The sequence below is a fragment of the Ambystoma mexicanum genome, chromosome 11 (genome assembly GCF_040938575.1).
Source record: "Ambystoma mexicanum isolate Mex_15411 chromosome 11, UKY_AmexF1_1, whole genome shotgun sequence".
Lineage (NCBI taxonomy): Eukaryota > Metazoa > Chordata > Amphibia > Caudata > Ambystomatidae > Ambystoma > Ambystoma mexicanum.
Window position 1 is genome coordinate 465,936,876 of NC_090934.1, and position 25,429 is coordinate 465,962,304.

The window sequence follows — 25,429 nt, forward strand, 5'->3', positions numbered from 1 at the left end:
ATTCTGGTCTGTCAAGATTCTGGTCAGGGAACTGGATCTGGTTCTAGGACAGACAGCTGGGCACATCGGAGGGATCTGCAATCAGCAAGGCACTCTGGTCACAGCACGGTACAGGACTGGATCTGCAATGCACTCTGGTCACAGCTCGGCACAGGACTGGATTGGATCTGCCCTTCTGGTTCTGATGAGAATTCTTTTAGCAGGCAAGCAGTACAGCGCAGCTCGGCTGTATTTTGATGCTTCCCCTTAGGTTTGTGGCGTTCTGGTTCTGGAATTTGAGGCCTAGCTGAAAATGGTTCAGCTGTGCAATGGGTTTCTGCTTTGCCAAGTTTCTGGCATCTGGAGCAAGGAAGATGTAGAGTTCAGCAGCAGGGTGCTCCGCCAGTAACGGGATGGTGAGTGAATCTGTCTGTCTTTTTGAGTGGTGAGCTGTCTCTATTTATGCTATGATAAAGGGGTGTGTGGGCTGATTTATCCTAAGCTTGCCCCTTTGACAGTTGATTGGGTCAGAGTCTCCTCTCTGCGTTGATAGGAGGAGAGCAACAGTGTGTCACCTTTATGGTGTGATTTTATGAGGCACAGAATCCACCCCTAGCCCCTTGAACACAAAATCTACTTTTGGCACCATACATATTTACACATGTGCAACCTCTATAAAAATCACATATACAGATTACATATGTTATATAGCAGCTATCCCTCAGAACCCTGTAGCTGTGGGATCTTGTCTCGCCTTCTCACAGAATTTTGCCCTTTTCATCAGGAACACAATGTCCAATTTATAAGCAAATGTCTACAAGTGTGCGTGTTTAACATGGGCATAAGTGTATAAAGTGTAATACTTCTAGCAGAAATACATTTTGTGTAAAATCACATTTCCTGCCATTTCTTTCCAGAACATGTCACACGATTTTGCCGCCTCTTGAAACATGCAGCCAAAATTTAGATTCACAAATCTGTTATTTTCATTTTTTTTCCCAATTTTAACTGGCAAATTTTAAGTCTTTTAAAAAAGTGTTCTTTGTGACGGTTCAGCCACAGATGGTTGTTTGTCTCTGCCTCTTTTTGTCTCCCTGCAGTTCAGAAGCAGTCTCCCCCCTGTTTGCTCTTGGCAGAGGCCATTTACGATTGTCCTCACACCCCGCATTTCCTTAGTAGCAGCTGTTCATTGTTCCCTTTTGCCTCTGTAGACCAGGTTTTTTCCAAACCCTATAATTATCGCTTTGGTGTGACTTCCTGGTGGGGGGAAAGGCCATCCTTCTGTGGAGAAACCTGATATTCCAGTTTGGTAGCTTTTAGCCAGTTTTGATTTAATTGTTAATTCTGTAGCATTTTTCCTTAGCTTAAAACAGACTTGTGATTTCAACATAGCAGCTAGAATTCTTATTAAAGATTTTAAACCATGGGATCAAAACAATTACAGCATAGGTTACTCTCAGTAACAAGCCTCTTATATTGCAAACATTTGATTTCAGTTTATACATGTTACAGTTTAATCAGGCAGGCTTCTGACAGCTGTCATCTGTGCAGCCCTCTGCTGCACAGACATTTTGACATCCACAGACAGGCCACTTTTGCTGTGGAAATCCCTTTATGCTTTCAGCTTTTCAGGACCTTGCAAGTTCACAATGATTTCTTAGACTAAGTGAATTGATTGTAGCACCCAGCAAGAATTTGAGATGTTTGAGGGTGTTTGGTACCAGCATTCTCCAGTTTCAGCACCAAAGAAAAAAGGGATTTAAAGCAAGATTTGGGGTTTTGATTTAGCAACACTGCTTTTTCCTTCTGTACTCCATTTTTACTTGTTGTATAGCCCAGTGACATATTCCAGGAGTGAGATCTCTGTTCCACCTCTGATAACGTGCATGGCAGATTGGGCAGCCATCTTTTTGGGCATTGCAAAGTGTGATTTTCAGAGGTTTTGGCACGCACAAGGGTTTTGCAGCACTATTGCTATTTCTGGCACCATCATAACACAGTGGTGCAGCATAGAGCAGAAGTGGGTTAAAACATCCCACACTTCCCTCTTCCTCTCACCCCCTTTTCTGCTAACATCCCTGTCTGCTGCAGTGACTGGTTGCCTGGTTCTCGATGAGTTCTGCAGGGCACCACCCCCCGTGCCCACTCCCCTACTTCCCGGCCCCCCAGCACTTAGCATGTGGACCCTCTCCCCATACACTCTTTGGAATGACCTGGCACTTGACATCCTGGTCTCCGTTAGCACTTGCCTAGCCCCTTTGGCCCTCTTCCCCTAATCCCTCCCTTTCATTTGCACTCTCTCCTCTTAACCCTGCACTTCTCTTCCCACCCTTGCACTTCCCATTCGACCAGACCGGCACCCCCAACCCTCTCCCTCTCACTTTGTATTACTGCACTTGCACAATCTGAATGTCATAAGTCCTAGTAGGACCATTATTGTTATCTTCTCCCTTGCCCTCCCCCACCTTTTTTTGTCTTGTGGTGCCTTGAATCACCATGTGTTGTATAGACGCCTTACAAATATTCAATAAATAAATAATATAAATCTAGCATGCCGATGAGAGGTAGGTTAAGAGGGAAACTCGGGGGCGAGGAGGTAGGCTTTTAATTTGGTTTTGAACAAAGCCATGGGGACTGTTTCTCAGAGGTCCGGGGGAAGAGAATTCCATGCAAGTGGAGTAAGAAGAGAGAAAGAGCGGAAGCCAGAGGATGCATAAATTGTGTCAGGTGCCAGAAGGGTAATCGAGGATGGAGAGCAGAGATTATGCGAAGGCTTATAGAGTTGGATGGAAGAGGATAGATATAGTAGTGCCTTACTGTGGATAGATTTGTGAAATAGGACAAGACATTTAAATCTGGCCCTGTTTTGCATCATCTGCCAACCAGCCTAGTGACGGTTCGAGAAAGTAGGTGTGAAGTGAGGAAGTTCAATGGGAGTCCTCGTAGTGAAGTTAATGATCTTTTTGAGGGGACAGAAAGCATAGTTGGGGAGACCAAAGAGAATGCTGGTGGAGTAGTCCAGTTTAGAGAAGACAAGTGTGGTTGAGATGCTTGGCTGCATTGAAAGGAAGGAGGTGCCTTATTTTCCTAATATTTAGGAGGTTGAGTCGAGCTGCTGTTATAATGCAGTAATATGCAAGAGGAGTACATATAATTTTCAATTTCCAAACTTTCCACCAGAAAAATCATCCAGCGACTCCTGAAAGCATTGACTCTTTTTGCAGAGTTGAAAACTCCCCTAATCCAAAGGGCTGAACAAGTCGTAGAGGGCTTTCTTGGATTCCACATTTGAGCCGTCATCCACAGGTAGAGTTGTGTAGGTTTTATGCACAGCACCTCCAAAAAATGATAGCAGCATCGACAACCTGGCTGCATCATCGGCTCCCTTATTGGCTGAAAAAAACACGTTCAGCCTTTCTGTCCAGAGTCACCACCATGGGCCTCGGGTCAATGGAATCCCTGAAACATCAAACTCCGACATAAGGAAATCTTGAAATGGAGGGCACGACGCTGAGATTGACCAGTTGGTACTGTCACACTCCTGCTTGCCAGGATGGTGAGGAGGACGATGAAAAGGCGTCATCACCTTCATGTAAGTCACTATCTGGAGGTACTCCTGTAAGTCACTATCTGGAGGTACACCTGTAAGTCACTATCTGGAGGTACACTGCTCACCACTCAATACCGTAATTTTAGGACCTGCTGAACACAACATTGCTTATTGTTAGGTGTCTACGTCATAACAGCGAGCAATGTTGTGTCCGATATTCTTTGTGTGTTTTGCAGAACATGTTCTGGTATTCATTGTGGGTGAGTGGTGAGCACAGTAGCACCTACATACCATGCTGTGGTAAGGATTTGTTATTTATGGAGGGATTTTCCTAAACCGTTTTAGATACAGAACATATTTATCGACCTCCGAAGGATAAAAGGCGGTTTGGCTTCGCCTGGATTTGAACCTACGACCTGCACATTACACACAGACCACAGCAGCGATAGCTCAACCCAATGAGCTATCTTCCGGCCGTGATAGTAAGGGAGGGAGTGGTGAGCAGAGTTTATATTGTTAGGAGAATTGTGGCTTCCCAGGTCTATCTGCAATACGCTCCATCTCACACCCCGCAGCCTCCCTTCGCAGTGAGGGGGCGGATGTGCTGCTTCTGGCTCCCCCTAGCTACTGGCGTGATGTAGCTGCAGAGTTACGGTAGAAGCGCGGAGCCTGCGTCCTGTAGCCGCTTCATTACGGTAATAGGCACTCTGGAGTGCATGCGAGAGGAGGGAAAGATGCATAGCTCGAGCCCAGCCAGCTTCCTCCGCTGCCTGTGGATCTGACCCGCAGGATGTAAGTGTCTCCAGCCCGGGGAACGTCTTCTGAGGAGGCCGAGCAGTGTAAGGAGCCCGTGTCATGCCAGCAGCCCCGTGAGTGTCCTCATCTTCTCACCTGTGAGTACATAGCACCTTGCCGCTTCTTGCTGCCTTGGAGCCATGCCTCCCCTCTCTGTACCTCCCGCCGATGTCAGGGCACGTGTCGGCAAAGATCCCAAGCTGGGGGGCTGGGGTGGCGCTCCCTGTCTGCTCTCGGGGAAATTACAAGTGTTAACGTGCAGTGTCACGCTATGTTTTTGCACTCTGCCATGCTATGGGCACCACACACCCTGAGCAATAATAGCGCCCAGATGCCCGAGGCGTCTTAGTGCTATATAAATGCACATTATTATTATGATGCCTGGTACGTTGTGCTGTGTTATGCGCTGCGCCATTCCATGCAGTATTGTGCTGTGCATTGTTTGCTCTGCTGTTTTGTTTTATACCATGGTCTGCTGTGCCAAGTTATGTTATACTGTACTATTTTATGTCGCTCTGTGCTACGCTATGTCCCGGTGCGGTTTGATTGTCGTGTTATTGAATGCCTTGCCATACAGTGCGATGCTGAGGTGTGCTTTGTGTTCTCTGTTTTGCTGTATTGTATGGGCTGCTTAGTTGTGCCAAGTGTGCGTTCCTGTTTCATGCCAGGTTTGTCATGCTTTGTCTGCTATAATTGTCAATGTTGTATCGTGTTATGCCATGTTGGTTCGTGCTGTCTTACATGTGGTTGTGTTATGATGCGGCACGCCATATTATTTTGCGTTCTACCGTGTTCAGTTATATAATGGCATGTTCCCTCGCTGGGTTTATGGGTCTTCTCAGCTTTCCCCAGTGTGAGTTTCTTGGATTGTTTTACCAAGTGTTTCGTGTCCGTTTAAATGAGTAAAACACACCATCCTGCTGTGTGAGAACCACGTGGTCTTGAAAACTGGTTACTGGCAACGCTGGTTAACCAGATAAATGCGCAATGCTGTTTTATTTATGTTTTTATTTTTTAAAATGTTTTTTTTTTTTTAATAAACCATCCGTCTTGCCTAACAACCCTTCTCCCCAACCTCTGTTTAGAAGTCCTCGCTTCGTTGAAGGACAGGAAGAGGGAGCGGGGGACGGGGGGTTGTACTGACAGATTGACTTCGAGGAAACCCTTCCTGCCTTCACATAGCAGGCAAAACTCCTCTCCCTGGTGAATCAAGGGGTGGAGTCTGGTTTAGACTGCACTTCCACACGTGGGACCAGTAAACCTTAAATGCATTCTAATTCCAGCGTTCCCGTTTGAGCCCATTGTGTGATCTTGTGCGAATCAGCCATGTTTTTTTGAACGCCTGCCATCTCAGGTCGAGCCTAGATACGGTTTACTAAGCGCTATATAACACACGAGACATACACATTTTCATGTTTCCTGCCTGAGCATAAATGAAGGGCTGCCAGGCTTGTCAGTGGAAAATGAAGACGCCCCTCTGCTTAGAGCCCCGATCGTTTGCAAGCGGCTCCCACTGGTTGACGCACGTGCGCAGGTGTGCCTGTCAAAAGATAGCTTGGCTTTCTTGACCTCGATTTGTGGATAATCTGTCACAGTGCTAAGGGGGTGGGGCAGGTAAGGAACAAATCACAGAGCTGGCAAATGCCTAGAGACATGCAAGGCGCCGATATGGCACGCAGGCTCGGCGGAGGGGGCATAGTGCCAGCTGACAGCACACTGTTTGGAGTGGCTTCCATAGGTGTCAGTGTTTTCTAAAAATACTCCGCGGTGATTGGTTGTCATTGTAATATAACTCCGGGAGAGAGCCGCCTTCCCAGAGATGGACCAGTATTTATGTGAAATGTTCAAACGGGTGCCGCCTGTTTGTGCTGAAGCTCGGGTGTTGTGTTCGCTTTGGATTCTGCAATTGTATTATTGTTTATGCTGTAATAGCATTGCGTTAACTTAATTGCGCGTTGTTGCACACGCCGTACCTTCTGCTCGACTGCTCCAGATAGTGCACTGTTTACCTGAATAATAACAAGACTAACTTCTGTTTTACACACGCCATACTGTAGCTGAGCACTGTAAAGAACGCGCGTTAATCACCGCCAAACGCAATGGTGTTCCTTCTTTTAACCACTTCAGAAGGGTGAAAGGCAGAGCTTCGGCAGCACGATTCGAGCCTGCAAAGTGCACCCCGGTTTCTGCTGCCAGGGTGTAGCTGCATTGAACCCGAGAAAGATACAAGTTCCATGGACATAAGTATAGCTCCGCTTGCTGGACACACGCTTCAAACCGCTAGGTGTAGCGTCAACTACGAGGATGCTAAAATTGACACTTCTGAAATGGACATGATGGCAATCATTCCTCACGCACCGAAAGTCATTCCACTCTGGGAGGGTACTGGGGTGCCTCTGAATAGTCGCCCTGGTCACTCTTTGGATATAGGTGTGCTATATACATTGTCAATGACTATTGGTCAGTGTTACCTGAAAGGCTAGTAGAGTTGGTACGGAGTCTTTCAGATGGAGCCGTGATGAGTGCATGCATTTCTGGCACACGCACCAATGGCCAAGGCAGCATCGAATGCGTAGCCCATGGACGGATTAACAACACGCACACGCGGCGTATTTTACGGTTTATTAGAGAATTTTTTGGGGTTAAATTTGGATTTGGAATCGGTGTGTTTTTACCACACACGATTGCATAGCAAGCGCGAACCATTGGTCTGCACACTCGGAGTACGATTGGGACGCACAATACTAAATTATAGCGCCTGACTGCGGGGCAAGTCCCACCCGAAGAGTTAGATGCAGGGTCGATATCTGTTATCAGTCTATAGGAATCTTCTGTGGGGGTGGGACTCGGCGAGCGGGGCTGGTCAAGGAATGTCGCGGCAGGTGGGGGGCTCAGACTTTGGAGGCCGCGCACAGATCAGGAGTTGGGGGATGGGAGGGGTTAATATAGCGCTGTAGCTCTTTTCTATATCGTGGGAGCAATAGAGCGAGCGATTCTGAGCCGCGGGGTCTCCTATGGCCAGAGCAGCGATGCTGCCACCGTGCTGCGACACAATTTGCGTTGAGTTTAACTCCCAATATAGCGCCTAAGCCATCTTGTTTCTGATAGGTCAAACCAAGGCGCTGCTCACATTTATTAAAAACACAAATTATCACAGTGTAATCCTTTGTGTAAGTACATTGGGTCTACATTGAGAAACGGAGGCTAATGAGCTTGCTAGGATGACAGGTAACCGAGATAGATGGGGCATGCTACACATCGAAAATGCTAGGCAGAGTGGTTGGGTCAAAAAAAGAGGTGACAGGCGGGAAATCCATAGTTCCTTGCGAGATGGGAATAGAAAAGAAAGAAGGAAAGAGTTTAAGAGAAAATGTGCGAGACCGTAAATATAAAGAGAGAGAGAGAGAGAGAGAGAGAGACAAGAGTGAAAGACCGAACACGCGAGAAATATAATGAGTCAGGAGAGAGATGCGCGATGGACAGGGAGAACGAGAGACGGGAGCAAAAAGATCAAGAGACAGCAAACTAAGAGAGGGCACACTATATAGAAACCGATTCAGTGCGAAAGTGTGAGCAAGCGGCAGATAGTGAGAGGAGATTGACAAACAGAAAGAGCGAGAGGACAGGAGGCGTCAGAGGAAGGCGTAAACGGAGCGAGGAGGAAAGGCTGAGGAAGTAGCTGCAGGCAACTGGGAGGAGATGAGTGGACGGCTCGGTGGACTGGTGGGTGCTCGTATGGCCACGTCGGCAGAGAGAAGCACGGCCTTCCACAGCTCATTTAAAACCCAAAGGAAAAGTCATAAACAACGGTACAACATTGTGATGGGCGACATGAGCAATTCCATTTGTCTACAGCTCTAGTCGAGAGCTATTTCAAATCACTCACAACAATGAAATGAATCATACGATTGTGAGCAGAGTATGTAGAATGCACATATTCTGGTTGTTGCCATGAGCAATAGACGTCTTCCCAAACCTGTGTAAAATATATATATTATCAAGGTACCTTTTACAATTCACAGATAAAACCTTCAAGCCTTACTTTTTACATTGGAACACAATGGATGGGCCGAGGGGAGGACTGGCAACATTTGGCCAGGAGGACTTTTTTGGTCCATAGTTCAATGGCTCAAGCCCACAGTGGGGCAGCCCAACTTCCAGAACAAGTAATCGCAATGCCAACCTCTCCCCATCCCACACATTTTCAAGTATATACAGTAGACATTACTGACAGCACTTTTCTTTCATGCAACATATTTTTCAGTTAGGTTTGTAATTTTTTAGAGGCCTGGACCCCTGGAAATTCTTCCACTTACCAAACATAGTAACATTATTTCACCAGGATAATATAATTGGTGAAATGGGACAGCTGGGATCTGAGGCTAGTTTCTATGTGCTACAGTTTGTAATTTTTCAGCTGGTTACATCTCCTCCCACCAAATCTCATCTTTAGTTTAGAACTATGTAAAGAGGAGGTAAAGCTTGAGAATTCACTGGGAGAGTGGAGCCATTGCTGAACTAGGGGGTTTGGGTTTTTTCTCAGAGACAAACATGAACTGGCATGGCAAGAGACCCATCCCTGGATCCTGCCTCCCCAGCCCACAACACAAAACCCATACCTGCACCATATGTACCCACAACATAAGACACTTACCATTCTGCCTCTTCACCAGTATGTTTAACATACATTGTTAACATTATTTTTAGAGTAACACTATAATAGTATAAATCCATATGAGTGAGGCTTTCTCTACAGATACATAAGTAAAATAAGGCACAGTGATGGAAAGTGATTTGCTCAGGATCACATAATGTCTGAAGTGTGGAAGGCTGGCATTTGAGCCCTGCCTTGCCGGTTTCACGGTTTCCAATTCAGAAAGCAGATGAGACTTCATCTTCTCCCATTCCATCTTCAATTTTAAAAGAAAAAATGTTTACTGAAAAGTTGTTGTTCAAGGGCTAAACTAGTATAGCGTTCAATTAATCTGGTTTTCAATGCACCAATGTATCTACAAGAGAGAAGCCTTTTAATAGCCTGTATTCTGATGTAAATACACCAGACAGACTAAGAATATCATTATAATGAACAATTACTATAATTATAGTCTTGGTCAGTACAATTTTGTGTGTACTTTCAAAGCACCAAGGCACAAAGCAAGCTGAGAAATGGTAGAAGAAATAGTAATTCAAACATATGTTCATAAAGCAAGTATGAATCACTTAGAAAAAGAAAGGAGGGCAAGCCAGTCCAACAATCAGGGGGGGGGCGGGGGGGGGGGGAGTGGCTTGCTGGTCAGGCACAGATCTGAGTAACAGTCAATATGCTGTCCTGACATTCCAGATGTGTACCGCCATCTCATTCACCCTATTTATTTAATATGTATTAGTTAACCAAAGTTAACTTTAGATATATAACACACGCTCATGCAGAATTGGTTAAAGGTTATAGACAAACTATCAGAAGGATGCAGAGATAATTTTAGGATGTATCAATTAGAGAGATGTTGGTACTTTTTGGAGGTTAATAAGGGTGAACCCCCCCCTCCCCGACACCAAACAAAACTATTCCAGGTCCAGTCATCATCAAGGGGGGAGGGGGCACAGTGGGAACTGTCCTTTACCAATTTCAATTCTGCTCCAGAGATTGGTCATTACTCGAGTTGTGGTGCCATGATGACACCCAGTGGGAGAGCCTCATGGAACATACAGGATGTGGATCTTGATGTAATGATGAACGCTATTTTGAAGGCTAAATCCACAAATGCTCCTGGCCCGAAGGTCTTATAAACTTATCTTTAAAATCAGCGCCATTGTTATGAGCCAGGGTTCTATTGCAATTGGTTCAAAATGTACTACGCTCGCACCACTTCGCCCTTCTTCGGATGCAATTGTGATTTTGATTTTCAAAAAGGGAGAATTGCAACCTATCTCCCTTTTAGATTCATCTTACAAGACTCTTTCGACCTTTTATTCTGCGGGTACTGAAAATTGGGCTATACAATCGAGTGTGTTAGATCCCTACCAATCTGGTTTTAGGAAAGGTTTTAAAACCTCTTCACTGTTTCTTAATTTACCTGTTGGTAAAACGGGTGAAACTCTCAAAGCAACAATTGTATTTGGTATTTTTAGACATTAGCAAGACGTTTGTGTCAATCGTTCAAAACTATGGAAGATAATGGAATCTCGGGGGCGTCCAATGGCTTTGATAGAAATGCTTGTGATGCTGCACTCAAACGACTGCAAGTTAGACTGGATCAGGATTCAGAGTAAGCGTGGCCTACGACAGGCGTGTGGCTTGGCCCGTTTCTTTTTAATCTGTATATTTCTGATATAGGGACCTGTCTTAAAGATATTGGAGCAAATCCACCTAAATTGGACTCTATGCTGCTGCACTACCTTTTTATATGCAGATGATTTGGTTTTGATCGATTACACACACGTTGGCCTTCACCAGTCATTACATGTCATTTGCACTTATTTTCAGGACATTCACGTGAACATTAATGTTTCTAAATCTAAAATATTGGAACTGAATACACTGACGTGTAAGCAATAGATCAAGTTCCCAAACGTGGGAAATCGCATCCTCTGCACTCTATGGGTGGCTCTGTGAGGAGTCCTGATTATTATTTTGGTTTAGTTAATTATTGAGTGGTAATCCTATGTTTGAAATAAACCTGTACATAAATTGGTAATATACTTGGTAACATATATCAATACACATTGACACAGTTGGATGCTTTTGTACAAAACAAAATCATTTATTAGAAGCCCAATGCGTTTCGTGAAACTATTTACTTCTTCAGGGGCAATTTGCATAATTTTCTCAAATGAATCTGGAAAACATAATATTAGAGCAAAAAATACATATTAGTTTTAATAATCTCAGAAGTTTTTATAATTTCTAGAAAGCAAAATACCAAAAAGGTAAACCCATGTATATCATATTACAAAAACTCAACATCCTTATTTGTCCAGATGTCAAATAAATTGTATAACTTGTAATGGTAATCACATGTATCATTTTTCAACCACCTTGTTTGTAGATATAAGTCAAAATAGATCGTACCACATTGTTTTGAATGAGTTCTTTTAAAATCATCATAACAAAATTTCTGTATACAAATAAATTACCTACGGAACTATCTCCATTTGTCATGTGAGGCTGGAGGCAAGAAGGTGCAAGTCTCCTCTAGCTACGAGTTTAAATTTGAGGCCCTTGTCAAAAAGCTGTTCAGAAATAGGGAATAAGATATAGAGAGAATAGTCAAAGGAAGTGTAATTAAATGTAAGATGAGAAGTTTGAAGGAATAAATGGGGCGGCAACTTACTGCCTAATGACTTGTGAATGGCTGTAATAAGAATCTCCCATTGGATGGTACTAAATTCATGAGGGAAACGCCAATGTATCCAGGTCAACATATTTTGCAAAAGGTAAGGGCAGTGAAATCCCGGATTGTCCTATAACAGAATAGAGTTTTAACTCCATGAGAATAAGGTAGAAGAAACTAAAGACTGGATTAAGTCAAAACGTGAGTGCGTACTTACAGGTAAGTAGTTCATAGTGGTAGAGAATGGACGAGGTCCCTCTCAAGGACTTGCTGCTAAACATGGTGGCATAGCCATCCTTAAATACCAGTGAAATGGCGGCCCAATTGACGAGCGGACGTCATACGTCAGAAACGCGTGACGTCACAATGTAAACATCGTGACGTTATCACGCTGATGCGCACTGGGTAATGAAAAAATTAAAGATTGGCAATCGGATTTGGAAAAAGATATTATGAAAATGATAGTACGTAATGAGAGAATAAGCTAAATACCCACAAGGTGTCAGTTATAGAAGATAACATGGAGGCATAGACATCCATAAATATCAATGAATTGCGGCCTGATGACGAGCGGACATCGTGCATCAAAAGCGCGTGACGTCATGATGTAAACATTGTGACGTCATCACGCACATGCGCATGAGTTTATGAAAAAATCAAAGATAGCCGATCGGATTTAGAAAGTATGACAGTAAGTAACGAGAGAATAAGTTAAGGACCAACAAGGTGTCTAATGTAAAAGATTTTGATGGAACGAAGACGTGCAGGTGACACCGTGTCTAAGCCTTCCGCAATGTGCATAGTATACTCCACTGCATAGTTATACTCACTAGATAGTTGAGATACTCACTGGATTGTACAGATAAAAATGTTATATAGAAAATAATGAAGTATAAAAGAGTGTTGTAAAGGTGTAAACAGTGTTAATAAAGAGTCTAAAAGTGAGTTAAACAGTATGTAAATGGTTTATTAATAACTAAAACTGGGAATAGATAAAGATTAAAAGGTGATCAAATGGATATAGTTAATACATGTATAACTACACAGCATGGGAAAGACATTGTAAATCAAGAGATGGAAAAACATGATTTACAAGTATGATGACAAGGTATGATGACAAGGTACTGTCAATGGTACATCTTACTCCATGTGACTGTCTCATTAGGAGCTCACATTCTATTCAATCACAACTTGGAAGAACATATTTAAAAAAAGGAAGACCTAACATAGAAATTTAGACACTCATGATGGTATTATGTTCCACTATTTCGTGGTCTATTAAGGGGCTTGTTAGTTAAATCCGTGATGTACTGATTACAGCAAATTCCAAAAGGATTACTTAAGGACCCATATAAAAGTCTTCATTGAGCCCTAGTGGGGCCAGTGAGTCAAGTACATGGATCCAGTACAATTCTCTCTGTGCAAGTCGTTTAGCCAGAACCCCCTCCTCTTGGTAATTGTTTCATGATTTCCAAGACAACCCATCTGATTTGAGAGATGTTATGCCTATTCTCATTAAAATGTCTAAAAACTGGAGATTGATTTTGGGTTGCATGTTCCTATATTGGATTTGTGCTCAGTGAGCCTTTCTTTGATTTTTCTTGAAGTCTTACCCACATAATATTTCCCACAGGGACATTTGAGGGCGTAAATAATATTCTTGCTCTCACAAGTAGCGAAGTCCTTAAGTGGGATTTTTTTACCACTGTTTGGGTGACAGATGTGATCACCTTTCAAAATGTTAGAACAGTGTTGACAGTTTAAACAGGCGAATGTCCCTTGCTTCGGTTTGGTCAAAAAAGCTCGCAGTTGTTTTTTTCTGTTTTTCAGCTTTAATCAAAGTATCTCTGAAATGTTTGCCTCTTTTGAAGGCTAACATGGGAGGTTCTGGGAAAAGTTTATTGGGATTTGTATCCGATTTTATGATGTCCCAATTTTTCGGAATTATTTTTTTGATTTGGAAACTTTGACTCAAAAATTCTGGTATTTTCTTTTTTTGTCTTTTCCTTCAGAAGTTCTTTTCTTTCAAGGGTCGTAGTATGTTCAATGGCTTTGTTGAGTGTATGCTCAGGGAAACCTCTTGTCTTGAATCGTGCTCTCATGTTGTCAAATTTGCGAGCTAGTTGAGTTGCATCAGATGTAATTCTTTTTTCTCTCAGGCATTGGCTATAAGGTAGGTTCTGTTTTAGATGCAACGGGTGAAACCTTGCAAAGTGTAAGGTGCTGTTGGCATCTGTTGGTTTTCTATAGATTTCAGTAATAAAATTGTTTATTCTTGTAATATTCACATCTAAAAAGTGAATCTGGGGATTCCTAATGTGAATTGCATCTTCTCATGGCAACCATTTAACTAACTGAAAAATTGTTGTGAGAGCAAAAAGAATGACATCTGATGCAACTCAACTAGCTCGTGAATTTGACAACATGAGAGCACGATTCAAGACAAGAGGTTTCCCTGAGCATACACTCAACAAAGCCATTGAACGTACTATGACCCTTGAAAGAAAAGAACTTCTGAAGGAAAAGACAAAAAAAGAAAATACCAGATTGATTCACACTCTCAACTTTTTGAGTCAAAGTTTCCAAATCAGAAAAATAATTCAGAAAATTGGGGCATCATCAAATCGGATACAAATATCAAACTGTTCCCAGAACCTCCCATGTTAGCCTTCAAAAGAGACAACATTTCAGAGATACTTTGATTAAAGCTGAACAACAGAAAAAACAACAGCAAACATTTTTGGCCAAACCGAAGCAAGGGACATTTGCCTGTTTAAACTGTCAACACTATTCTAACATTTTGAAAGGTGATCACATCCGTCACCCCAACAGTGGTAAAAAAAATCCCACTTAAGGATTTTGCTACTTGTGAGAGCAAGAATCTTATTTACGCCCTCAAATGTCCCTGTGGGAAATATTATGTGGGTAAGACTTCAAGAAAAATCAAAGAAAGGCTCACTGAGCACAAATCCAATATAAGAACATGCAACCCAAAATCTCCAGTTTTTAGACATTTTAATGAGAATAGACATAACATCTCTCAAATCGGATGGGTTATCTTGGAAATCATGAAACAGTTACCAAGAGGATCTGGCTAAACGACTTGCACAGAGAGAATTGTACTGGATCAATAGACTTGACTCACTGGCCCCACTAGGGCTCAATGAAGACTTTTATATGGGTCCTTTTCTATAAAGTAATCCTTTTGGTATTTGCTGTAATCAGTACATCACAGATTTAATTAACAAGCCCCCTAACAGGCCACGAAATAATGGAACATAATACCATTATGAGGGTCTAAATTTCTATGTTGGGGCTCCCTTTTTTTAAATATGTTCTTCCAAGTTGTGATTGAATATAATGTGAGCTCCTAATGAGACAGTCACATTGAGTACGATGTACCATTGACAGTACCTTGTCATCATACCTTGTCGTCATGCATGCAAATCATGTTTTTTACATCTCTTGATTTTACCTTACATTTTTGTCACCTTGTAATTTACATTGACATACAATGTCTTTCCCATGCTGTGTAGTTATACATTTATTACCTAGATCCTTTTAATCTTTTTATCTATTCCCAGTTTTAGTTATTAATAATCCATTTACATACTCTGTGCAACTCACTTTTAGACTCTTTATTAACACTGTTTACACCTTTACAACACTCTTTTATTCTTTTATACTTCATTATTTTCTATATAAAATTTCACCTGTACAATCCAGTGAGTATCTCAACTATCTAGCGAGTGGACGAAGATAAATAACTACGCAGTGGCGTATACTATGCATATTGTGCAAGGTTTAGACACGGTGTCACCTACACGTCTTAATTCCATCAATATCTTTTACATTAGACACCTTGTTGGTCCTTAACTTATTCTCTCGTAACTTAATTAAATTTGTATGATTATTACTTTCTAAATCCGATCGGCTATCTTTGATTTTTCATAAACGCATGTGCGCGCTTTTGATGCACGACGTCCGCTCGTCATCAGGCCGCAATTGATTGATTTTTATGGATGGGTATGCCTCCATGTTATCATCTTCTATATCTGACACCTTGTGGGTATTTAGTTTATTCTCTCGTTTCTTATAATCATTTTCATGATTATATCTTTTTCCAAATCCGATCGGCAATATTTGATTTTTTCATTACCCAGTGACGTCACAATGTTTACATCGTGACGTCGTGCGTTTCTGACGTACGACGTCTGCTCGTCATCGGGCCACCATTTCACTGTTATTTAAGGATGGCTATGCCACCATCTGTAGCACCAAATCTGTCATGATGCCTACCCCCGGAGCATCAGGCCAGGCCCAGCACCCCCGGAAGCAGGCATCATGCCCTCGGGTAAAAGCCCAGCAGCCCCTTATAGGGACTCTTTGGACTCAGTCCTGGCGCCTTTGGCGCCAGGCTCATGTTGGACATCAGTCCGGGCGCCATAGGCGCCAGGCTCATAAAGGGAGGTGTTTTGTGCACTTACCTGATGCAGACCATGCTGCACGCTTCAGGCCTCCCTGAGACCTGAAAGGGACTATTTTTTTCATAGGGACTATTTTTTCACTCGGGCGTGGCCAGGGAAGGATACATACCTGGGACTTCTTTGGAGGCTATTTAAGTCACGCCCAGACAGCAGCTCATGCTTCGCGTTGTTCTGCTTCCTGCAGCTTAACGCTCACCGTGTCTGCTCCTGCTCCTGGACTACAGCCACGCCTGTCTTGAACCTGGAAGACCTGCAAGGAAGGAAGAGAAGAGAAAGGTGAAAACCAAGGATTATTTCAAGCTTCTTACCTGCATCCGGAATCTTCTCGCCAGCATCCCTGAAGGAAGACTCAATTTAAAAGCATTGTGTTGCTCGCTGCAGCGCCACGCTTCGCTCACCTGTCCTGTCCTCGAGACATCTCCCGGCTCCATCGCGGCTGTCGGCATCGGACGCCACATCTCTGCACCTAGGGGAGAGAGGAAGAAACAAAAGGTGAGCAGAAGGACACACAGAAGGAAAGCCTGATTAACAGCCATAATACTTAATGGCTTTTCTTCCACATTTCGGGTCGGCGCCGCCCCGTTGGCAGGTACCGTACCCCGGCCCCTGTGGGGAAAGGACTAGAGACATTTCAGAGGAATGATAAGGACATCTAGAGGGATCGCCCTCATTACTACTCACCTCGGCAGGTTAACCCCTCGACGCATCGCCTTCATTCTGCACCTGAAATAAAGGACAGATCACAGGTGAGAAAGACAGCATAAAGGGGGCCTCACTTGAACTTTGAACTTTCATACTTACGGCGCATCGCTCAGGAAAGTCGAGTGGATTTTGCCAGCGCCATTCTGAAAACCAGTGAAGTAACTGGACGAACGCGCGCCCCTGCACCAGAAGCAGGATGGAGAGTTCAACCTTCCAAACCATAAGGTGAGCTTAAACCGGGTTTGGAGTAATAGAGAGGAACGGAGGGGTGTAGGGGGGAGCTAGCACACCATTCTGCAGACTGTTAATCCCCTTTCTCATCTGCAGAAGGATATTCCTACGGGCCAAGGAAGCACGATTTGGAGGTCCTGTCCAATCGGTGTTCCGGGTCCTGCGCATCACGCTAGAAGAGGCCGCAGTAATCCAGACTAGATCAGCGCCCCTGTGGGAACCAGGTGAGCGTTACAGAACGCGAAGCCCCCCTACAAATTCCCACCCAGGCGCTATGGAAACTTCTGAGACTGACCAACTGGCCCAACTACTGGGGGAATTACGGGCCGAGGTACACGCTGCTCGTCAAGAGACTAATGCCCTCAGAAGAGAAGTGATTGTAACAAGGGAAAGGACTGATGACCTGGCTAGACAGCTTTTGCAAGGTCAAGCTGGACAAACTCCTTTACCCGGTTCTGGGGCGAACCCCACTCCTGTGGTTTCCAGTAACCCTGTGCTGATTAATCTACCTGCAAACATGCCGCTGGCCCCACCCGAACGCTTTGCTGGGGACCCCAAACGATTCGCCGTATTCATGAATCAGTGTCGTTTGCACTTCCTATGCAGACCCAGGGCCTTCCCTAATGATCAGACCAAGGTAGCCTTTGTGTTGTCATATCTCAGCGGCTGTGCTGCCGATTGGTCAGTCCCACTGGTAACTCAAGATGACCCGATTCTTCGTGATTTTCAAGGATTTCAAACAAGCATGGAAAGGTTATTTGCTCGACATTCCCAGGGACAGGCTCTGGATGACGAACTACTATCTCTGCGACAGGGCAATCAAGGCCTTCTATCCTACATTGCAACCTTCAATAGACTAATTGTGGAAACTGGTTGGCCAGAGGATAAAAGAATCACGTTATTCTATCGAGGTCTACGCGGAGAACTTAAAGATGTCCTGGCACAAGTTGTAAATCCGCCCCAAGAAAGCACTGAATATATAGACTTAGTGGTCCAGTTGGATCACAGGCTGCAAAACAGAAAAGCAGATCGGTCCAAGTTTGAAACCCGGGTGTGGGCCAAAACCCACGCTAACCCCAAGGGGGCTGATGCCTCGGAGCCTATGCAAATCGGAGGAGTTAAAGGACCCCTAACTCAAAAAGAACGGGAAAGAAGACGACGGATGCAATTATGCCTTTATTGTGGTTCCTCAGGACACTTTCTTCGAGATTGCCCGGTTAAGCCGCCCAAGAAGGTGGTAGGAGCCGCTGATAAAATCCATGGAAACTCTGCATCGGGAAACGACCACGCCCGGCAAGCGTAGGGGTCCGCTTGCCGAGCTTGAAAACTAACTCTCAGACCTCGCATTTCATTGTGCCAATGGTCCTCATAGATCCGGAACAGCCAAAACGGTTGCATGCTATAAAGGCATACATCGATAGCGGGGCTATAGGAAGCTATGTGGATCGAGAATTGGTCTCTAGGATAAACCTCCCTCTGCGTCCTAAAACCAGCAAAGATGTCATCACCACTGTAGATGGAACCGAAATTGCCTCTGGACCGGTAACACATTCCACAGCTGAGGTGACACTTGTAGGTCCGGATGGCCATCGGGAGGCAGTTGTGTTTGATGTGATCAAGGCTCCACAGTTTCAGCTTATTCTCGGAGTCCCTTGGTTAGAGACACATAATCCTCGAATTGACGGAGTCCCTTGGTTAGAGACACATAATCCTCGAATTGATTGGTGAGCGAAGAGAATAATCTTCCCGGATTGTGCACAAACCTGCTACCCAGAAAATCCAAAGATTAATCTAGCATCAGTAACCTCTGTCCCCGTGCAACTACCTCCAGAGTACCAAGACTTTCAGGACGTCTTCCAAAAGGAACTGGCCAACACGTTACCTCCCCACAGATCATACGATTGCCAAATCGATCTGGTGCCCGGTGCACAACCCCCTTGTAGCAGGATTTATGCCCTTACTGAACCTGAGAATCTGCATTTGAGACAATATTTAGATCAATACCTCGCCAATGGTTTTATTTGCCCGTCAAAGTCCCCGGCATCTTCAGCTTTGTTCTTCGTGCCTAAAAAAGAGGGCAACCTTAGGACTTGTATCGATTACCGCGCATTGAACCAGATAACTGTTAAAAATCGTTACCCTCTGCCTCTGATCCCTGAACTCCTTGACCAGGTGAAGGATGCTTGCGTATACACCAAGTTAGATCTCTGGGGGGCTTATCATCTGGTACGAATAAAAGAAGGCGACGAATGGAAAACGACCTTCCGTACAAAATATGGACTATTCGAATACCAGGTGATGCCTTTCGGGTTGTGCAACGCGCCTGCTGCCTTCCAATTCTTCATGAATGATGTCCTTCGGGAACTCATCGATGTCTGTGTTATCGTGTATATCAATGACATTCTTGTGTACTCCTCTTCGGAATCTGATCACAGAAAACATGTTGGGGCCGTCCTACAGAAACTGCGCCAGCACAAACTGTTTGCCAAGCTGGAAAAATGTGTTTTCCATACCACCGAGGTTGAGTTTCTCGGATTCATCCTGACACCTAAAGGGGTCCGAATGGATTCACGGAAAGTGGATGCCATCCTCAAATGGCCATCACCTAGTTCAGTGAAAGGTGTCCAAAGCATGCTTGGTTTTGCCAACTTTTATCGCAGGTTTATACCGGAGTTTTCACGTGTGGTGCAACCCATCACTGCACTCTTGTGAAAAAATAAACGTTTTGAATGGACCGAGGAAGCCGAACAGGCCTTTCAGGAGTTGAAAGCTAAGTTCACATCTGCACCTATTTTGAAGCACCCGCGTCGTGATCTCCCATATATAGTCGAAACCGACGTGTCCAGCTTAGCCATGGGAGCTGTCCTGTCTCAGACAGACCCTGAAACCAACCAACTGCACCCCGTAGCATTTTGGTCCAGAAAGTTCTCACCGCCGGAGATAAATTATGCGATTACCGATCTATTAGCCATTAAGTCCGCCTTTAAGGCTTGGCGGCATTATCTCCTCGGCGCCCGGCATACCATCACCGTGATCACTGATCACCGAAATTTACAATATTTAAAAACTGCCAAGGCCCAATCGTCTCGACAGCTCCGATGGGCTTTGTTCTTTGCTGAGTTCGATTTTGTAATCACCTACCGCCCCGGTTCTAAGAATGGTAAGGCGGACGCTCTATCCCGAATTGGAATGAAAGAAATAGACACAAACTCAGAACCTGTGCCGATAATTCCTGAACAAAGAATTTTGGGAATAACCACTTTACAAACCCTTGAAGACATTCAAGCACGAGTAAAACAAGTCCTGGACTCTTCAGCCTGGCAGGATTGGATCAAAAAGGGGTCTAACTTTTCAGTCAAGGATGGCTTACCTTACTTCCAAAGATGCTTATTTTTGCCAGAAAAGGAATTGCAAGAACTGGTTATTTCCCGTCATCATGACACCCTGATGGAAGGACACCCTGGCATTGCCAAAACTGAGGAAAAGGTTAGACGACAATTCTGGTGGCCTTCCTGGCGAAAGGATATTAAATCTTTCGTGATGTCCTGTGGAGTTTGTGCCCAAAACAAAGGTCAAAAGACAAGACCCGCCGGTCTTCTTCAGCCCTTAGACATTCCACCAGCACCTTGGCACACCCTGTCACTAGATTTTATCACGGACCTGCCCTCTTGTAATGGTTGCAATACTATTCTGGTCGTGGTGGATTTATTTTCCAAAATGGCCCACTTTATTCCGTTGAAAGGATTACCTTCAGCCTTTGTTCTTGCCAAGCAATTCCTCGAGAATATCATCCGTTTGCATGGATTCCCGTCCATACTAGTCTCCGATCGGGGAAGCCAGTTTATTTCTCATTTTTGGAAAAAGTGTTGTCAGCTGGCACAAATCGACATAAGACTCTCGACCAGCCACCACCCACAGACCGATGGTCAGACGGAGAGAACGAACCAGACCCTTGAACAATTTCTACGATGTATGTTGCACCAATCGGAGGGTAATTGGAAGGATATTCTGTGGGTGGCTGAATATGCTTATAATAACTCTATACACTCTGGAACGGGTCAAAGCCCCTTTTTTACCCTATATGGACATCACCCTCGTACTTCAGACTTGGACTCACCTTCGAGCCTTGAAATGCCCGCAGTGGATAATTTGCATTCTACGATAACTCAAGCCTTCAAGGATGCAACTGCACATTTGCAACATGCGAAAGAGAAATACAAAAAGAATGCGGATCTACATCGAAAGGAGGCGCCTCCGTACCAAATTGGGGATCAAGTATGGTTGGCTACCAAACACTTATCGCTCAAGGGACCTCGAACTTTTAATCCAAGGTATTTAGGCCCTTACTCAATCAAAGCTATAATTAACCCAGTAGCAGTCAAGCTTGATCTACCAGCCAACATGCGGATTCACCCCGTTTTTCATGTGTCACTTTTGAAACCAGTACAACCAGGAACCAGATTAATAAAGCCACCAGACCCAATCCTGATAGATGGAGAGCCAGAATTCGAAGTAAAGAACATTTTGGATTCCAAAATCTTAAAATCAAAGCTTTTCTATCTAATTGATTGGAAAGGGTACGGGCCTCAAGAAAGGTCTTGGGAACCCAGTGATCACGTACATGCACCTCGGCTGGTAAAAAGGTTCCATCGGAATTTCCCAAACAAACCGAAACCTCCAGAAGGAACGACCTTGGGAGGGGCCTTGGGGGGGAGTGCTGTCATGATGCCTACCCCTGGAGCATCAGGCCAGGCCCAGCACCCCCAGAAGCAGGCATCATGCCCTCGGGTAAAAGCCCAGCGGCCCCTTATAGGGACTCTTTGGACTCAGTCCTGGCGCCTTTGGCGCAAGGCTCATGTTGGACATCAGTCCTGGCGCCATAGGCGCCAGGCTCATAAAGGGAGGTGTTTTGTGCACTTACCTGATGCAGACCATGCTGCATGCTTCAGGCCTCCCTGAGACCTGAAAGGGACTATTTTTTCATAGGGACTATTTTTTCACTCGGGCGTGGCCAGGGAAGGATACATACCTAGTTGGGGAAGGATACATACCTGGGACTTATTTGGAGGCTATTTAAGCCACGCCCAGACAGCAGCTCATGCTTCGCGTTGTTCTGCTTCCTGCAGCTTAACGCTCACCGTGTCTGCTCCTGCTCCTGGACTACAGCCACGCCTGTCTTGAACCTGGAAGACCTGCAAGGAAGGAAGAGAAGAGAAAGGTGAAAACCAAGGATTATTTCAAGCTTCTTACCTGCATCCGGAATCTTCTCGCCAGCATCCCTGAAGGAAGACTTCAATTTAAAAGCATCGTGTTGCTCGCTGCAGCGCCACGCTTCACTCACCTGTCCTGTCCTCGAGACATCTCCCGGCTCCATCGCGGCTGTCAGCATCGGACGCCACATCTCTGCACCTAGGGGAGAGAGGAAGAAACAAAAGGTGAGCAGAAGGACACACAGAAGGAAAGCCTGATTAACAGCCATAATACTTACCGGCTTTTCTTCCACATTTCGGGTCGGCGCCGCCCCGTTGGCAGGTACCGTACCCCGGCCCCTATGGGGAGACATTTCAGAGGAATGATAAGGACATCTAGAGGGATCGTCCTCATTACTACTCACCTCGGCAGGTTAACCCCTCGACGCATCGCCTTCATTCTGCACCTGAAATAAAGGACAGATCACAGGTGAGAGACAGTATAAAGGGGGCCTCACTTGAATTTTGAACTTTCATACTTACGGCGCATCGCTCAGGAAAGTCAAGTGGATTTTGCCAGCGCCATTCTGAAAACCAGTGAAGTAACTGGACGAACGCGCGCCCCTGCACCAGAAGCAGGATGTAGAGTTCAACCTTCCAAACCATAAGGTGAGCTTAAACCGGGTTTGGAGTAATAGAGAGGAACGGAGGGGTCTAGGGGGGAGCTAGCACACCATTCTGCAGACTGTTAATCCCCTTTCTCATCTGCAGAAGGATATTCCTACGGGCCAAGGAAGCACGATTTGGAGGTCCTGTCCAATCGGTGTTCCGGGTCCTGCGCATCACGCTAGAAGAGGCCGCAGTAATCCAGACTAGATCAGCTCCCCCGTGGGAACCAGGTGAGCGTTACACAAATCCTTGAGAGGGACCTCGTCCATTCTCTACTGCTACAAACTACCGGACTACTTACCTGTAAGTAGGCACTCATGTTTTGACTTACTCCAGTCTTTGGTTTCTTCTTCTACCTTATTCTCATGGAGTTAAAACTCATTTTTGGATTCTGTTGGAGGACAATCTGGGATTTCACTGCCCTTAACTTTTACCTAATATGTTGACCTGGATACATTGGTGTTCCCCTCATGAATTTAGTACCATCCAATGGGAGATTCTTATTACAGCCATTCACAAGTCATTAGGCGGTAAGTTGCCGCCCCATTTAGTCCTTCAAACTTCTCATCTTACATTTGATTACACTTCCTTTGACTATACTCTCTATATCGTATTCCCTATTTCTGAACAGCTTTTTGACAAGGGCCTCAAATTTAAATGTGTAGACAGAGGAGACTTGCACCTTCTTGCCTCCAGCTTCACATGACAAATGGAGATAGTTCCATAGGTAATTTATTTGTATATAGACATTTTTTTATGATGATTTTTAAGAACACATTCAAAACTATGTGGTACGATCTATTTTGACTTCTATCTACAAACAAGGTGGTTGAAAAATGATACATGTGATTACCATTACCAGTAATACGATTTATTTGACTTATGTCTACAAATCAGGATGTTGAGTTTTTGTAATATGATACACATGGGTTTACCTTTTTGGTATTTTGCTTTCTAGAAATTATAAAAACTTCTGAGATTATTAAAACTAATATGTATTTTTTGCTCTAATATTATGTTTTCCAGATTCATTTGAGAAAATTATGCAAATTGCCCCTGAAGAAGTGAATAGTTTCACGAAATGTGTTGGGCTTCTAATAAATGATTTTGATTTGACCAAAAGCATCCAACTGTGTCAATGTGTATTGATATGTTACCAAGTATATTACCAATTTATGTACAGGTTAATTTCAAACATAAGACTGCCACTCAATAATTAACTAAACCAAAATAATAATCAGGACTCCTCACAGAGCCACCCATAGAGTGCAGAGGATGTGAGTTCCCACGTTTGGAAACTTGATCTATTGCATACATTTTCTCCTCCGCACCTTAAAATAATTAAATCTCAGTGCACAATTTCTTTAACTACATTAGGGTAAAATCAGGTGTGCTGATTGATCTGTTCTTCTTTGTATACACTGAAGTGTAAACCTGAATTCCTTTGGAAAATTAAGGATCAGAAAGTGGGAATAGTAGATTATTTTAAATATTTGGGGATATTGTTTAAGGCAAAAACGTCACTGAGGTATCTCAATCGGGTCTTAAAAATAGGTGCTATGTCTGCAGCAGCTGAACTAAGAGTGATAGATAAAAAAATATGGTTTCTTTTCTCTTACTCTGGCCATTAAAATGTATAATCAAATGATAATTCCGAGAATCATCCATCGAGCAGAGTTCCGAGAAGAAAGGCTACATTGGTCCAAATGTGAGTCTACATAATGGAAGAGGGTTATATCACTACCAATGGGGACTCCCTTTCCTGCTGTGTGCCATTTGTTGGGACTAATTTTGATAAAGACCAGATTAATTGGCAGAGGTTGCAGTTATTAAGATCTATTTTGCTTCACCTTGAGAACACATGATTTGTAAAATTAAAGTATGTATGGAGGAAGCAGAAATGTAGTACCTTGAATTATTTGATGTTTGTCTCCATAAATCTTTGGACAAGCAATTAGCTTTCTGAAGAAGACCTAACACAGACGCCTGTTAGAGTTAAAAAAAAGAGTGTACGAAAATGATTGGATAAATAATAGAAATATATTGATGTCCTACAATATCTGTTCCCTTTTAGTATGGCTACACAACCATATCACGCATCCTATTTGATTAGGCACAGTTAAAGAGAAATCAGAATGTTCTTAATTAAAATCAAGTTGATTTTTCTTCCGACGTATGATGTCACAGGGCGAGATTTCAAATCCCAAAGGAGGATTGCATCTGCTGTTTCTGCTTGGAACATAGGGAAACGTTGAAACATTTGCTGATCGAATGTTCTGTGTTTTATTTCCGATGTACAATTTTTAATAGTTATATGCAGAAATTGTGCATTTTTATCATGGGAAAATCTTTGGTGGCACCTGCTCACATCCACTAAGGAACATTTTTGTATTGCAGCAATTCATTTCTTTGGGAACATTTTTTGCATCATGTAATCATGAACTATGTGCTTTTTAATTGATTGTTTGGTAAACCGTATTGCCGATTTGATAGTGT

General features: G+C 43.9%; 1 protein-coding gene across 3 annotated transcripts in view; it reads left to right on the forward strand.

Annotated features, from left to right (window-relative positions):
• Positions 1-4,071: 4,071 nt before the first annotated feature.
• The window catches only part of TP53I11 (tumor protein p53 inducible protein 11), a 901,622-nt gene continuing 880,264 nt past the window's right edge, over positions 4,072-25,429 (forward strand). Inside the window, exon 1 of one of the 3 annotated variants that reach the window (XM_069623306.1) lies at positions 4,072-4,422. The gene's annotated coding sequence lies outside the window, so the exon portion shown is untranslated. The remainder of the gene's footprint in view (positions 4,423-25,429) is intronic. The other 2 variants (XM_069623308.1, XM_069623307.1) reach the window with 2 other exon arrangements.